This window comes from Egretta garzetta, unplaced genomic scaffold (assembly GCF_000687185.1).
Source record: "Egretta garzetta isolate BGI_Z169 unplaced genomic scaffold, ASM68718v1 scaffold186, whole genome shotgun sequence".
Lineage (NCBI taxonomy): Eukaryota > Metazoa > Chordata > Aves > Pelecaniformes > Ardeidae > Egretta > Egretta garzetta.
The window spans coordinates 734208-750827 of record NW_009259969.1 but is presented as its reverse complement, the minus strand read 5'-3'; positions in this window follow the sequence as shown (position 1 = coordinate 750827).

The window sequence follows — 16620 nt, the reverse complement described above, 5'->3', positions numbered from 1 at the left end:
CCAAGGCCAACCATATCAAGTTCAACACGGCCAAGTGGCGGGGTTTGGGCCTGGGGCACAACAACCCCATGTAATGCTAACAGGCTTGGGGAAGAGTGGCTGGAAATCTGCCCAGCGGAAAAGGACTTGGTGGTATTTGTTGACAGTTGGCTGAATATGAGCCAGCAGTGTGCCCAGGTGGCCAAGGCGGCCAACAGCATCCTGGCTTGTATCAGGAATAGTGTGGCCAGCAGGAGTAAGGAAGTGATTGTGCCCCTGTACTCAGCACTGGTGAGGCTGCATCTTGAACACTGTGTTTAGCTTTGGGCCCCTCACTACAAGAAAGTTTCTTCACTGAAAGGGTTGTCAAGCAGTGGAACAAGCTTCCCAGGGAAGTGGTTGAGTCCCCGTCCCTGGAGGTATTTAAAAGGTGTGTAGATGTGGTGCTTAAGGACATGGTTTAGTGGTGGACTTGTCAGTGTTAGGCTGACAGTTGGACTGGATGACCTTGGAGGTCTTTTCCAACCTAAATGATTCTATGATTCTATGATTCTATTATTCAGGAATGTCAGGTACAGAAAGACATCTGTGTACACCACTAAGTGATGTGGTCTTGAACACTGCTGAGTTTTCCTTTCTGCTGCTCCTCACACCAAGTGCAGTGGTGTTAATTGTGAGTAGTTATGTCTGTCTGAAAACCAAGATAACTCCCAATTTGTGTTGATTGTCCACAAAGCTGTGTAACGGGACTTGCAGTTATTCAGTGGAACTGTGCTGAACAGTAAAGGTATAGTGTTTCCAATTAAGAGGTCTGATAGTAAAAGCAGATTCATGGAAGAGATGGGAAATTAACAGAAGAATGCTGGTCCCAGAATTTTGAGGGCATTCACTCGGAGACACAGAGATCTCCAGGCTCCCTCAGTTTCACCAGGTTCCCTAACCACATGGCATTCATTAGAAAGCCCTGAAAGCAAGTGTTTGACCCATAAATGTGGGGCTGCCTTCCCTTCTTCACTGACCCTTTAAACAGTTAACAGCACTCTATATCTTCCCTGCAGCAGAAGCAATTCCCAGACGTTGAAGCATTTCCATTGCAAAACACAGCTTGGGATTCTGGACCCGGTTATTTGTTTGGAAGATGTAGACAAAATGAAAGTGTAGCAAACTCATACCAGATTGGATTCACTTCAGAAGCTGCCAAACAGCTGCCAGTGCTGTCGGGTCAGAAGAGCTTGCCAGGCTGTTCCCTGGGGCAGGAGGTAGGTTTTAATGGGGGAACCTGGGATCTGGAGATGAACTGTACAGCTAGCCTGGAACAGAATATGCTGTCTACTGCATTTTCCCACCCGCAAGTATATAAACATGCCCCCTACCCCCCTTTCCAGGCTGAAATGCAGCTGATCTAGAGCACATCCACAGCAAAAATGCCACTGGGAAATCAGCAGTCGCTGCAGCGTCACTTCAGACAAAGGAATATATGCAAGTTAGGGACTTAAGGAAGAAAAAGAGAAAAAAGAACAGAAAGAAAGAAGTTTGTGGGATGCCACGTAGCTCAGTGCCCTGCTAAAGGATACCCAGTTCTTAACCTCTGGGTCACCACTTTCGGTCCCACTCTGCTTAGAAACCTTGGTGAGTGTGTGGAAGCTGCTGCTTGGTAGTCTGGGAAGAAAGAAAGTTTCACCAGCTTAGGTGAACAGGCTTACTACCTCACTTGGATAGTAATGTAGAAGTTAGCTGTAAAAGTAAACTTTCTGAAAGCATGTGGGATGTCCAGTCAGTTGGGGATCTTCAGCTACAGCATGGGACTTTTCTCTTGCTTCTGCCTTAAAAAAAAAGTTGGGGGGGGCTGGGGGCAGGGGGAGAAGAGTGAGCTAGGTCTCTGGCTCAGGCAGTTTGGTATCTTTCACAAGTCTGAAATGAGTGAAAAAGAAAAAAACCCAAACAAGTTGAATGGGATATTTGGGTTCAAAACCCTTTGCAAAGAAACATAAAAATAGAGGGGATCTTTATTTGCTGGATTTAGATCTGAAAGGATTTTTGTTCCATTGTTAATACATACAAAAGACAGGGAAAAGTATTCCTCTCTTCGGGGATGTATGAGAACTCACCTTGTAGATCTGTCCATTCGGAAAGGTACAAACCCTTCCATGTGTTGTTAGTAACCTATGTCAGCTTCCCCTGATCTCACATTTGTGTGAAAGGGAGCTCTCCCTCTGTTATCAGAAATTAAGCAGAGACAACAGAAAAGAAATCCAGCAAAACTGAGATTAAGTTGGTAAACTACAATGCAAAGGGCGTTGGAAAGAACTTCCTCTGGGGCTGCTTGAAATTTTCCATCAGAATATTTTTCAGTGGAAAATTTGTCTTTCAATAAAAGCAAAATTGTTTTGTGTTAAGTTATGACCAACCTCTCAACAAGTCTTCAGAGTGTGGCAGGAGGCCTGGAGATTCAGCTGGGAAATCTGACAGTGTCTCCTAGAGGCTGTGACTGCAGAGCTTTGGGAACCCATCCTGTCCTAGCGGCTGGGCTTGCCGTGTGAAGTGCGTTTCTTACAAAGCACCATGGTGATATGGCTTCCATGGTGCGTGGCATTGTCTCAGCAAGAGAGGCGACCATGCTGCACCACGAAAGATGTGGGCAAGCCAGGAATGTCAGCTCACAGGCAAGGACAGGGACACAAAGCATACCAGCTACAAGTCCCACAGGGGAGCATTTCTGAACTGAAATGGAGGGCTCTTGGCCAAACATGTTCATTGTTTGGTGAAATCTCAACATTTTCCACGGGAAAAGAAAACAAAAACACAATAACAATAATAAAAAAAGAACAAATTTCAGCCCAGCTTTATCCAGTCAGGGTTTGAGAAACCCCAAGGACTGAGTTTGTATTAAGAGAATTCTTCCAGGGACCCACAGAAATTGAGGGTGGGAACTACATATTGCTTGGGACTAATCAGACCATTAGACTGAGGACCACAGGAGAGGTCAGGGAAGCCCATCCGTGTGTGGTTCAGGCTTGGACTGGATTAGCAATTATCAAGCAATGTCAAACCACACAACGCAGGGGCAGCCAAAAACTTACAGTGGACAAGTCTATATACTTGTGTTTAAGGCAGAGATGTATGGTCGTTCTGGAAAAGCCCAGCATGAAGAATGAGATAGTGAGTATCTTGATATTAGTATAACTCATGAGTTGGAACCTCTTAGATCCTGCTGTCTCTGGAAGACTTTCTCTTCTCTCTTGCCCCAGAAAATCCTTGTTAAATTACCCATTTCAAGGGCAGAACAGGTCTTGAGTATGAACAGTTAACTGCAAGTCCTCAGCAAGGCACGAGTCACCAAGAGAGAAAGGAAGGGAGAGGGACTTGTGTCTGTATACTGCAAAGAGATACAATACCCACCTTGCACGTATGCTCAGGTTCAAGTTTCTGTTGAACAGCATCTGATACCTCCTGTTTTCCATAGGTGAATTAGCCAAACAACAGACAGACCATAGAGAGAAATTAGCTATGTCAGCAGACATGTTTAGTGGGAATGAGCTGGCCATGGGAGGGAGGGGAAACATTGAGGAAGGCTTTACTAGTAAGTGATCCTTCCTTGGTTTACTTACTTGTGTTCCAGGTAAGCTTGGGAACTGCCAGATGAAGGCAGTGCCCTGGGAATTCTTCACAAGAGATTGTATTTTCTATGGCCATTTACAATTACACCTGCACTTTGTCATTTCAGTCTCCTTGGGCTGTGTCTGTATTGTGGTGAATTTTCCTTCAGCACCCGCAAGAAATGACCTTCCTTTAGGTTGTTACTTGTGGTGCTGAAGGAAAATACTTTCTCTCTCTCTCTTTCTATTCTAAGAAGAGAAATCAAAGCAGATTGGTTTGTGTTGAGTGTCAGTGTCAAGATGAAAGGGTCCCTACCAAAACCCATCACTTGAAACAAAGCTTTGCCAAAAGTTGTCTTATGCTCAGGCCTGATCCTAAGACTTAGGAGTTATGCCAGGGCTGATATAAGTGATACAAGTTCCCTTTAACTCTTCCCCCCAAAACAAATCTGTTGTCTCCTGGAAGGTTATTCTCAAGGGGCTTAATCTCACAACTGACAAAATAGAAGGTGGCGAAGTATTGTTAGGCATTCTAAAAGGCTTTCACCCAGTGTGTCAGAAGAAGGAAAACCATGCCCTTAATAGCATAAACGGGGGAAGAGGGGTGGGAATAGAGCCAAGTCATAGGAAGAGTAAATATATATTTATGCCTTTAGTATCCTACAAGTTTTTGGTATTTTGTTATTTGCTGGGTGGTGATGATGAGATTCATTAGTGATGGACATGATAGATATACCTGAAAGGGAGGGATTAGTGTAGTCAACGTGTAGACAAATTCATTCTGGGTGAGATACAACCAGAGGCCTTGGAATTGTGATATTTTTTGATGTGAGGTAATATTCATAGGACACTTCGTCACTGCAGAGGTCCCTAACTGTGTTAAATCAGGATCTCAAAGGGCAGCCAGAAAAAAAGCACTGACAGCTATTTAAGCAGAAAGCCCCCATCTCCATCTCTGAAATCCTGAAGCTGCAAACTGGTGGGAGAATTAAACACTCCCTGCTCACCCTGTTTGCAATATTTCCCCTTGGCATCTGCTATTAGCCACTGTCAGCAGTGGTGTTATGGAAGAGAAGGACCCAGTCTGACGTGGGTTGTCTGTTCATACCTTCCTGCTATACAAAAAACCCACTGAGCTGTTTGGAGCAAACTGCCATATATGGCAGCCACAGTTGCTTTAGAAACATGCTAACCAGCCATGAGCGTGGAAGAAACATGAAACAGTGAGGACCAATCAGACCTCCCTCTCCGGTCTGTTCTTGGGGGAAAGCAGAAGATCATGCCATATGGTCTCCACTCCAGATCGCATCTCCATTGTGCTGTTAACACACTAAAAAAAAAGTGTGATATCTTCCTTGTGTCTTTGGGGAGACTCATCAGTGGAAGAGTTGTCACCATAAGGCACATTTTCTTGGTCATTGACTTCCTTTCTCCCTCTGCTAGCTCTATGTCCTTAGCTCAATGCTTCTCTCTTCTTTGGTTCAACCGTCAAACTCAGAGGGGGCACCTTATCCAGCATGGTTGTCACTGAGTGGCATCGAGATTCTCCCTCTCTGAGGAGACCACTGCCTTGCAGCTAAAGGCAGGACTGCAGCTCAAGTTGAACAGACTTGAAACTGAATCAGGTTCATTGGGATCCTGCTTTGCAGGATATCTGCAAAACTTTCTGGTCCACTTTTACAGCCTGAGCTCCCAGATGAAACTCCTTACATCACACTGATATTGCCCTCAGGAATAAAGCTAGTTGAGATGTGACTTCCAAAGACACAGCCACCCCCAGACTGCAGTAGGGAAGTCCTCTCCAAAATGCAACTCAGCACAAGGAAGCTGAACTGGGGCATCCATCCAACAGAGTGAAACGTCCTCCCTGTTCCAGTTCATTCCTGAACAAGCTGACCTAAAACTTTCTGACCCCAGCAGAGATGTAGGGTAGATGCCTTCCAAGCCTCAATAGTTGGCAAGCAGTATAGCCATAGGAGAAAAAACAATTCAAGCACCTGTTGGCGTTGCTTGAGCTGACTAAGCTCAATATTGTCTGATTGTTCAGCTGAACTCCCCTGCCTGTCCATCAGCATTGACTGGTTGTCTCTTAGCTCAGACCACAAGAGCCCCAAAATCTTGCAGTTTGTTTGGCTGCAAGTTAATAACATTTATTTGGGAGGACTCATCTTCTTCACCCAATTTCCTGAGGAAACTAGGCTTGAGCAATTGTATTGTCTGTATTTGTATGTGCCAATCTGTTCCCCTCCAAACAACAGTCAAACCTGTTGGCCAAGTGATAGAGTTCTTAAGAGATTTTCTGAGATATAAGCAAAAATAAGCACCCAGAGAGATATACAAAAAGATACGTGGTAGCACAAGTTCATGTGTTTAAATTAGAGTCCTGAGAACAGGAAAAGTTTCAAACAGAGGTCTTCATTAATCACCAGACACGAATCAGTGGGAAACCAGGCATCAGTAGTACTACATGAACCATCAGTTTGTTTGTCCAGTGTTTCTTCCTTTCTTTTTTCTTTTTCGGTTTGAATCTGTACAGCACCTAGCATGGTGGTGGACAGAAATACACTTGTAATAACACAGTGGGAGAGTTGGCATGCAGGAGGGATCATGAAGAGGGAAGAAACTGTCCTAGCAGTCAGCTTCTTCATTTCACATCACTTTCTAATGTCAGGCCAATTCAGGGTGGAGGGGTGAGGGAGCAGAAAGTGAAAAGAAAAAAAAGAAAGAAAAGAAAATCCCACAACCCCAACAACAAAAACCTCAGACAAACCAAGAAAACAGCAGCATGTCCAGAGACTGCTTGCTCCTCAGCTGAAGGGCCTGTTTTCATACCCAGCTCTGTCTCATGTCCCAGACTCATGTCGCCTCCAAGGCTGAAATACTGGTTCCTTATTCTAAAGATTGAGTCTCCTGGGCTTTGGCAATATTTTCCGGCCTTTCTAAGGTGTCTGCTTTAATGAATAAGGAAATAAGAAGACAGACTGACTCCATGGGCTGAGAGATTGGTTACCACTTACTTCATAGTGACTATCCAGACAGAATGCGAAGAAATGAAGCAGGGATTAATTGACCCAGATTGCCTTTGTAAACAAAGGTGGGAGGGATCAGGTAACAATTTCCCAAGCATTGTCCAAGGAGGAGGCATAAGCAGGCAGCGTGAACAGCCTACGCTCAGGCTTGAAACCCTTCTTCAAAATCTCCTTTCCCTTTTTCTCTGCTCTGTTTCAGCAGCTCCATTCTTCCCGTTCCTACCTTCCCCAAGACCTCCTCGGTTTCAGCTTTATGCACTGCTGAAGGGTGTTGTGCGTACCAGGAGGCAAACCAGCCCCCAAAGCCTGGCCTCCAAAACGCTTCCACAAACCTTGCCTTACACAGATTCATTCAGCAGAGTTACTTCCCACTTCTTTTATTCTCTTTTTAATCCTGTTTCTCCCTTCTACCCCTTACCCCCCTCCCTCTCCTTCTCACATTTATCCCTTAATAAAATCGCTATATGCTCTTCTCAGCAATTCTTCTCTAAATCCCTCAGGCGGGTTAGAAGCCCCCTGAGGAAAGATCTTTTTTTGGCAACTGAGTTGAGATAGGAAAGAGGTCCTTGACAGAAGCATATTCCATCCCAGAAAGTTTTTAATCCTTCCAGATGCTTTGTCACAAACTGTGCTTTTATGCCGGTGCACTTTTAAAGGCAGCCAGGATATGTGCAGAGGTCAGATCTCAGAGCCGGGCTGGAAAACTCTAAATTGCTCTTGCCTTTGATTCTTGTGCTTTAAAACCACTCTGAAGTTTAAATAAATGGATTAGAAATGAGTTAAAGAGCAGGGTGCTTAATGCTTCTGCTTAAATCTATAGCCTCAAGCCACGGCACTTTGGGCGGTGAGATCCTGTTAAATCTCACCAGCTCAGCAGGCTCCGAACAAGTTGAGGCTTGGATGCAGATGTGTGGGGAGAAGCAAGGTGAGAGAGACCAGAGAGGTGGCCCTGGTCCTTCTGCATCACCACAGAAGCAAGCCCCAAGGCGGTGAAATGGGCAGCGGAGCATACACTGGAACATCTTTTGGGGAAGGCATCAGCACCACAGCTATTTGACATTAATACTAAAGCTCCTACACCATATATTTATTTTATTTTGTTTTGTTTTAGGACTCATGATTTCCAGACTTGTTTCCAGCTGGGGAAAAGGGGGAGCAATGATAATGTGGTGGGCTAGATCCTCTCAGGAGACTCAGCTGCCTTGAAAGCCCATTCTGCTTCCCGTTGTTTATTATTGTTGGATGGCGATAGCACAGCTGCTATGTTACATCCTCGAGGTAGCTGCACTTCCAGGGCTGGATGAAACGATTGCTGTAAATGCCAGCTTGGCAGCTATTCTGGCCCTCCTTGGGGCAGGCTCTTACCCCCTGCCTCTTGTATGACTTTGTTCTGCGAGAGAAGAGCAAAGCGTTTTGTAGCTGTTATTGAAAGAAGTTTCTCAACCTTTTAGGATAATCTCTGTTTCAAAGAGGATGAGTTGAGTCAACGAGAGAGTAAATCACTTATACAGAGCCATAGGGCGAGCTTGCTTGTTTATTGCCAAGTTTCTTGGTATCTCTCAACACTGCCATCCCTATGCACGACTCCATTTTTTTGCATTACGAGGCCAAAGATACTTATTTCCAGTTCATATTGAGACAACAGGAGGTGAAAGGAACTCAGCCACAGTGACCCAGGTAAACCTGTGGAAGGAGGCACTGATGGTTAAAATCTGGATTTTTGGATGCCCAGCAGACACCTCACCACATGCATAAGAACAGCCCAGCTATGGAGGGAGCAAAGAATGGGTTAGCTTGACTTCCAGAGCTCACACACTCTTCTCTTTGCAGCAGGCTATAAATTATGCAGCATTTAAAGATGACTTTCTAAACCCCTGGCTTTAAAGCTTTTATTTATAACTCCCACACTGATATTTTTCAGACTCGTGACAGCTCCCACCTTCACAAGCTGGGGACATGCCAAGCACCTGGCCTTTTCTATAATGGCCCATTCCCCCCCAGCAAGCTCCCCCCACCTCTTTTTTAAGCAATGTTTTGGATATCTCAGGGAGCTTTTTATTTATAGAAGAGACATAAAAAGCGAGTGGAAGAGAGTGAGGATGGTCAAAGGGAAAAGTAGCAAGTGTCCTAAATGGCTGACAAACATAGGACCATTTCATGCTGGAAAAAATAAGGCCCTGAGAGCAGCCAAGATCTCTCTATGATAATTATTATAAGAGCAGTATGAACCCATGTAAAGCAGGTTAGACTCAACCTGGCCAAGGTGGAAACTGATGAATAAAGGGAAACACCTCAGGGAAATGGTGATGGATGTGGTACTCATCCTGCGCAGGAGGGGCTAAGCTCACCATTGGCAGAATCCAGTTGTGGGGGGGAAGACAGCAGCCTCATGTGGGCAGACACCTACCAATGCCAGGACCCTGGTGAAGTCTGTGCAAAATATAGCTGGCACCAGGGCTTTGTTTCTTGTTTATTTATTTATTTAATCTCCCAGTGTTCAAGAGCTCAGCCTGGAGGGAAGGGCCATGTCTTGAGCTGTAGCTTGGGTAAAGTCTCTAGAAGTGATGTCTCCTGAAGTGAAATCTCTGCAGCCGCAGCTTAATCCTCGCTTTGGGATCTGGCTTACATAGTCAGAGTCATTCCTGGCTATGGGATTCCCTGTATAAAACAGAAGCTAGAGTACTGAATTGTAAATAGGACAACCAAAGCCTAGCATACAGGAAAAAGCCTCATGCCAGCCTCCTTTTTGGTAGGTGAGGTTGTTCTAGACCCATGCTGTTGCTTCCAGCTTCAGGAGCATGTCTAGATATCACAGTGAAGAGAGATGTCTGCTCAGGTCACCCCACCAGCCTGCAGGAGGAAGACAACTCCCAGAAAGTAATACATCAGGGAGGGAGAAGCATCTTATGGCAATCTGATTCTTCGAGACTTGCTTGCAGAAGGAATACATTTTTCCCTCACTGATCACCGTGGCTTCAAAGCCTCATAATGTCTTTGGCGCTGGGTCCAGTAGCGCAAGGCAGAGCTCTGCACTCTCGGTGGGGCTTGCTCCTTCTTCCAGCCTGAGGAGCATTTCTGCACCCCAGGGTGGGTGTGCTTGCATTGCCAGAGGAAGACAATTCAGCTTTGCGAAATCTTTCAAGGTTTTGAAATTTGTTCTTTTGGTCCGGCCTGGAGCAGGATCAGCATTTAAAAAAAACCAACAACCCAAGACACATGTGAAGCATAATTGTGTCAGAACATCTGTTTTCAGCTCTGTGCTTTTATTCAGATGTCTGCTCCTCTCTTGTCTGAAGTGACCAGCAGGTCTCAGACTTCAGGAATCTGTCCAGAGAAAAAACTTGGTTGAAATCGCTTTGTGCTCCCCCAAGAAATGCCCCAGGCTTTGAGGGAATGGTACTTTTCAGCAAAAGTAAATTTAGTCGAAATGCTCTGACCACCTCCAGACTATTCTCAGTAGCACCAGGCATTACAGGCAAAACAGAGACATCTTGGCAAAATTACACCATTGAAATTGCCGGCAGAAGAGCTCAATTTAACACCCACTAATTATTGCACAATAGTTACAGGAATAAATGGAATTTGTTAATTAGATGCATGCCAATGAGTAATTCAAGACTGGTTTAAATAATTATTCCTATCTTCCCAATAGGCTGTGGTGGTGATTAGCTCGCTGGCTGTTTCTCTTGACTGTTCTGCTTCAAATAGAAAGGAGGTGAGAGACACCCATGCAGTGAGCCGTGGCACTCCTTAATGAAATCCTGCTCCCAGGATGCTGAGATGCACTTGCCCATGGCTGCTGTTGGTCATTGCTTTTGACCACAGAAACGTCAGAGACACTGAGGTGGGCTGCCGGCAAGCTCTTGGATCAATGCTGTGCCAGTGAAATTAAATTAATACTTTTTAGTGTGTTTAATTCCTGAAGGAAGATGTAAGGATGAAAGTGCCACAGATTCAAATCCTCCATTATAACCACAGGAGAAAAAAAAAAAGTCTGGAGAACAAAACTCTTCTCCCTGGGACATAGCGAAGCTCCTCGTCACCCCAGCCTGGAGAAATGCCCTCTACTGGGTCAGAGAGATTATCTTTTTTTCTTTTTCTTTTCTTTTTTTTTTTTTTTTTTTTTTTTTTTTTGGCTTTTTCTCCCAATTTTTCCCCTTTTCATTTTTTTTTGAGAATAAAAAAAAAAAAAAAAGAAGAAGAAAGAGAAAGGAAGAAAAGAGAGAGGGAAACCTGGAGAGATGCAAAGGCTGGAAGGAAGCGAACTTTTAGAGCAGCTTTACTAAAAATGCTGTGGGAGGGAGTGATTCCCTTTTATCTTTAATGGGCTAAACTAGTCATTTAACTTTTTTTTTTTTTTTTTTTTTTTTTTGGCAGTTTCACTGCAAATTTGCCACCTTCAGATTTTGCAATAAGGGCATCTCATAAACCTAAAATTCTGCCAGAATAGGTGCACTCCTGCTCCCACTGTACTGTTCCTTCCCCAGGAGTTTCTCACCCTCCTTAAGTCAGCTGGCTATGCCCCTGCCGCTTGGTTCCTGTCATGCCTTTTTGTTGGACCTTGGGGAAGAGATACCTTAGGAAGGCATGCAAATAGAGTAGTGGAAAAGATTCAGTTTAACTGGTCTTCTGAATGCTAAACAGTAAAAATTGCAGCCCAAACACTACAATAGGAAAAAAACTGAGAGCAAGCTAAGCCAAATTGCATTCCACTGCATGATCTGCTCATCTAAAAGGACTAGCCTTGTGAAGCAAGAAAAATGCCCAAGTATTAGAGAATAAGATGGTTTGTGCAGAGAACATAATTCATTTTCATGTCATCAGAAGTCACAAATGCTTAATATTTCTGACAATCAGTCTCCTCGTGGACTCAAGGGAACTGTTGCTACTGAAACAGCCACCTGATGGCCATCTAATGGAAAACAGCAGTAGCACAAACTGGTTCTGGGTGTGAAATACTATAATCTGTAGGATCTGCTGAGGGAGTTAAGGAAGGCAAGATGCAAGCAGCAGCCAGGAAACATGAAGGCTAATTTTCTTGACAAAAATATAGGTGAATGGATGCAAGTTCCAAGACCAAACATTTGTATCTCACTCATAAAATAGCGCATCAAAGCACTCCAGAAGCCCCTTGTCTACCTTGCACGGAAGCACTTATTCATTTGGTGGGATGTGGGAGCCAGGAAGGTAAAGGACAGAGGTGCAAGAAGTCAGTGTTAATCCTGGGCACACTAATGGTAGAGGCAGCCTTGTTGCTTGATATGCAACCCCTCTGTGGAGGGGGCACGAGTCACTTGCTTGCCCTTCATGTTCTCATTGTTGGAATAAGTTAGAGCCCCACAAATTACTCTGAAGCTGAGTACCACCCTCTGCTGCTTTTCTACTTTACCTGTTTCTTCTCCTCATGTTCTCAGGTGGCTCCTCTTTCTGCCTCCTAACTTGCAACAAGGCAACCAAGGTATTTGAAAATGTCCTCCCTCTTATTGAGCCCTAAGCAAGGACACAAATCCTTTTCCAGTCTCTCCTCAGTGCATCTCACGGCTTTGACAGAAGTACTTCCTCTCTCAGCTAATTCTGGCTCATTTTCACCCACACATCATGATTTCCTTAAATTACAGCTGGTAACTGAGCTACCCAGGCTAGGAGCACAGACAAGATGAGCTCCCCGTTCAGTCAATGGAGAGGGACCAGGGCCTTCTGCCTGCACCTTAGGTGACCTGTGTAACCCTCAGATAGTTTCTCTTTCTATTAACTGTAGAGGGAGCTGAAAGCTAACAGGATCCTAATTTATATGCCTGAGGTGAGATAGAGCTGGACCATTGCATGGGCAGGACCAGACACTTCAGGCCAAGCCAACTAACATAGCAACATTTGAACAGATCACAAGAATTCAACTGTTCCAAACAAGCAGTGGAGAAGAGGACATATGAAAGACCCAGACAAAGGGGGGAAAAACACACAAACAATTGCCCCTTGTTGAAATTTATGCTTCTCTCCTTACACTTACATGAGAAATCTGAAGACAGCCAAGAGCATGGAAGGTAGAGGCTCCCCAGAGACAGGACAACTGAGACAGTCTCAATTCATGAAGCTTCAGGGGATTTTGCTAACCCTGAACTTACCACCATGGGACTCAAACCTCTCCTCTGTTCATCCGTACTAGATTAACAGAAATACAACTTTCTAATCATCTTATGGCTCCTTGTATTGCCATCTGCTGCTCCTTCACTATCACTACAGAAGCACACTTGACCAGAACTACCTAACAGACAAGACACTTAAGGGTTCCCACATGACATTAAAGGTTCCAAGATTTTCTCCAGCCTGGTCTTGGTACCAATTTCAAGGGCGGTTTTTGCAGAGCCCAAAGACCAAGACTTCTTCCCCAACCCCCCAAAAATAATAAAGCATATCAAGAACCCACCTCTTTTATGGGATGTTGGGGGAATTACCTACTCCATCTGCTCCAGCCCTGCCCCTGAAGAGTACAGCCATTCCTGGATACAGCTGTGGCCTTGCTGCTGCTCCTGAGCATTAACTCCTTGTCTCCCACCTCCCAGCAGAGATTTCCTTGCCCTGTAAGTATAGGGTTGGTCTCAATTCCTGCCTGCCATAAGGCAGAAAGGTTAGAAAGTGTGAGAAGCATTGTCAAGGTCTGCCCTTCTCTGCCAGCTGAGAGCATAGGTGTACAAATTCTATGAGGAGGAACTGAAGGAGTTTTTAGTCCTATGCTATTTTTTTCCTGACCTTAGAAAACTGAATGCATGAGTTGTCCTGTAGTATGCAAAGAAACTCCCCCCTGAGCATCCTGCTTCCTCCATCTTCACTCAAAGTCAAAACTGGATGGAACAAAAATTAAAATAAACCAGGCATCAACTATTCACAGGCCAGATAATGGACAAATGTCTCAGGCACCCTTAGAGGAACAGAAACAATACAGGTGGAAGAGAAGGCTGATTGACAGAAATTGGCTAACACTGAATGGTCTGAAGGTATTTTATAGACCAACAGGGAACAGGACATTTTTCTTCCATGAGTCATCATGGGAACTTTTCCATAGATGTCAACACAACATGTGCTTGGTCTAAATACCCCACAGGCTTCTTTCATTTCTAATTTCTATAATCTAGCTGCATAAACTGGCTTGTTCTTCTCCTCTGTTTGATCTGAGATAGCCAGCTCTTTCCTGCAATGTGTGGTTGTCTTGACTTTCTGCCTCTAGTTTAAGTGGCTACAATAACCCTGAACACAGCTCTCTACCTTTCAGCAGACACAGGTCATGCAGTAGTGACATTTTTGATAATTGTTTTTAAGTTTGTTACTCCGGGAATCAGGGGATCTCAAGGGATTTTCCACCTGAGTTTTCCCCACCTTCCCCCAAACTTTTTTGGATGGAAAGGAGCAACAAAATGCAGCATAAATATAAAACACATTTTTGGCTAACATCTGAAATGCCTTCAGATATCATCTAAAGTTACACGCACATGTCCCCAGTGAAGCCTGAGACAAAGCTCTCAGAGAAGACAGGATTAATTCGAGGTCAGAAGGGCTTTGCTTTCTGTCATAACATTGCCATGATGTAGTACCAAACTCATTACTTACCGTGACATGAAGCTAAGAGGCTAAGGAATGGTTTAGAGTATGTTAGTTCATTCTTCCCTCCTACAGCAATATCTTCTCTTGAGGATGGCAGCAAACAATCTAAACAAGGACTTGTGTGTATGGAACAACTTAGTCCCCATGCAAACAATATGGGGACATCAGGGATTTCTGTGAGATGTGTCCAAATTGGCCACAGATTTTTCTACATTGCAGTCTTGCCTTGGAGAGGGCTGTGTTCTGTAATTATGCCAAGTTGATTAGACAGTTTCAGAGAAGGGAAACATAGTTCACAATATGTCATCTGACCTTTTCTGTCTTTTCGTCAGCTCTGATCAGTTGTGAAGCAATTCTGAATTTTTCAAAACAATTTGTTCTTCAATTTGGAATAATGACAGCAAATAGTTCTTTAAATAGCCTCATTTGTCAGCTGTCCACTGGGATTAGTTAACATTAAAGAGCTGATCTCCTTTAACTGGATACTTAAGCTGTCTACTGCTGACCTTCCATATGATCCCAGGTAGATGTCATTCTTGAAGGGTCTTGGATTCACCAATTATAAAGTTGGAAGGGACAGTTCTAATTGTTTAGTTCTGCAACACTGAGACTTGAAGATTTCCATGAATTCAATCCTGTTTCAGTGTACCAGCTACAAAAAAACCCACCTCATCCTCAGCAAAATATTTCCCATGCTGGAGGTTGTACCATCAATTAAAATTTGGTTGCCTCAGGGATAAGTCACCCTTTTGCCTGAACATTTGCCCCTTCTGTTTGGCCTGGCTGTGTGTTACTTCAACAGCTCATGCTGCTGTTATCTATGAAACCTTTGCCTAGTTTTTCCTGTCTATCTAAATAAAGCCTTAGAATTAAAGTTATGCTTGTGAGCTGTGTATGAACGAGCACACCCTGCTGACAGTGGGAGATTAAAAAAAGCTATCAGGTTCAAGTTGTTCTGAGTATAATGCTCATGTGTAATAGTTCCCCAGAAACTTCAGAACTTCTGTAGGCACCTCTGTGACTGTGTCACGCTTACAAAGTCCACACAGAGCTCCTCATATGCTAATTAATCCAAGCATACACTGCAGATGCTTCTGACATTTCTGGAGATACAGCAGCCTCTGTGGAGCAACACAGATCCAACAAAAGACCTCAAAATCCAAGTATAGTAAAAGTCCAGATGAGAAAAGGGAGCGTAGCCAGGAAAAAAACCTGTTATTTACATATCTCTCTGTCGAGCAACTATCTTCTACCGATGTCACTGGCCGTCAGCAAAGCTGGATGTCTTGAACAATGCCTCAGTATATTGGATACAAGCTCTGCTCTCTCCCCGCTTCATCTATCCTTGATTGCACACTTCCAGGTGCTGATTTCCAGATTAAGGGAGTCTTTATTATAGACTTTTCACACGCTGCCAACGTGGTGTTTGATTACATCAATAGAGGCAAAATATCGGTGCTTAGTGCAAATAAAGAGATTTTTTTAAGCAGGGAGATCTATTTTTGTCACTTCCTCCTGTGGGGCAGGTTATCAAGATGACCTGCAAACAGTATTGCGGCAAAGAACAGCTCACTGTTTCAGGAGGCAAGGGGAGACAGATAGTATTTATGGTGTGTCATAAACAATGAAGGACTCTTTGGATAATATCCTAATAAATACTCTAAAAAGAAACTGCCAGATTCTCATAACTCAACATACAGACTGTCATCCTTTCCCTCCTGCTTTGTGATCTAGTTAAGCTTTGACTTTTAGTATTGCCACAGTGAACTCAGCTCCTAAGAACAAACTTTAGAGGGACGGATGAAAGATGCCGAAGCACTCTTTATAGGCAGAAATCCAGGGAAGGGATATGCTTGTCTTCTTAAATTTGGGATGCCTTACCAGTCCTGCACCTGCCTCTCAGGGACATCTTTCCAACTGTAGTGTCAGTCATGGACCCAGAAGGTCCCATGGGCCCTGCCTTAGCATGATGCAGTCTCTAAAACCAGAATTTGTCCATAACTCTGGGTTTGATGACCTCCCACAGATAGAGATGGACTCTAGTGGTGCAATGTTTGGCTCCAGGTTTAGGCTTCTCTCAGACTGGAATGAGGTCTTCATTCAGCTCTGTGTGATGGATGCAGAAGTAAGAACATTTGGAGGACAGTCCCCACGAGTGATGTGGGGGCCTGTGCCCCCTGGTGTCAGTGCCTCTCAACAGACCTGTAAGGGAGGGAGGGAGAAGATGATGGAGAGCTCACCAGATAAAGGCAGCTAGAGCCAACACCTGGAAGAGAACCCATGCTTTGTCCTGAGAAGATGGTTCCTTTCCCTCAGCACTGGGGGCTGCCATGTCCTCATTTTTTGTGTTGGCTTTTGCCAGTCCAGCCTCCAGGCTGACAAAACCCACTCTGTGTTGTCCCCTAAGTCCCTCAGAGGGA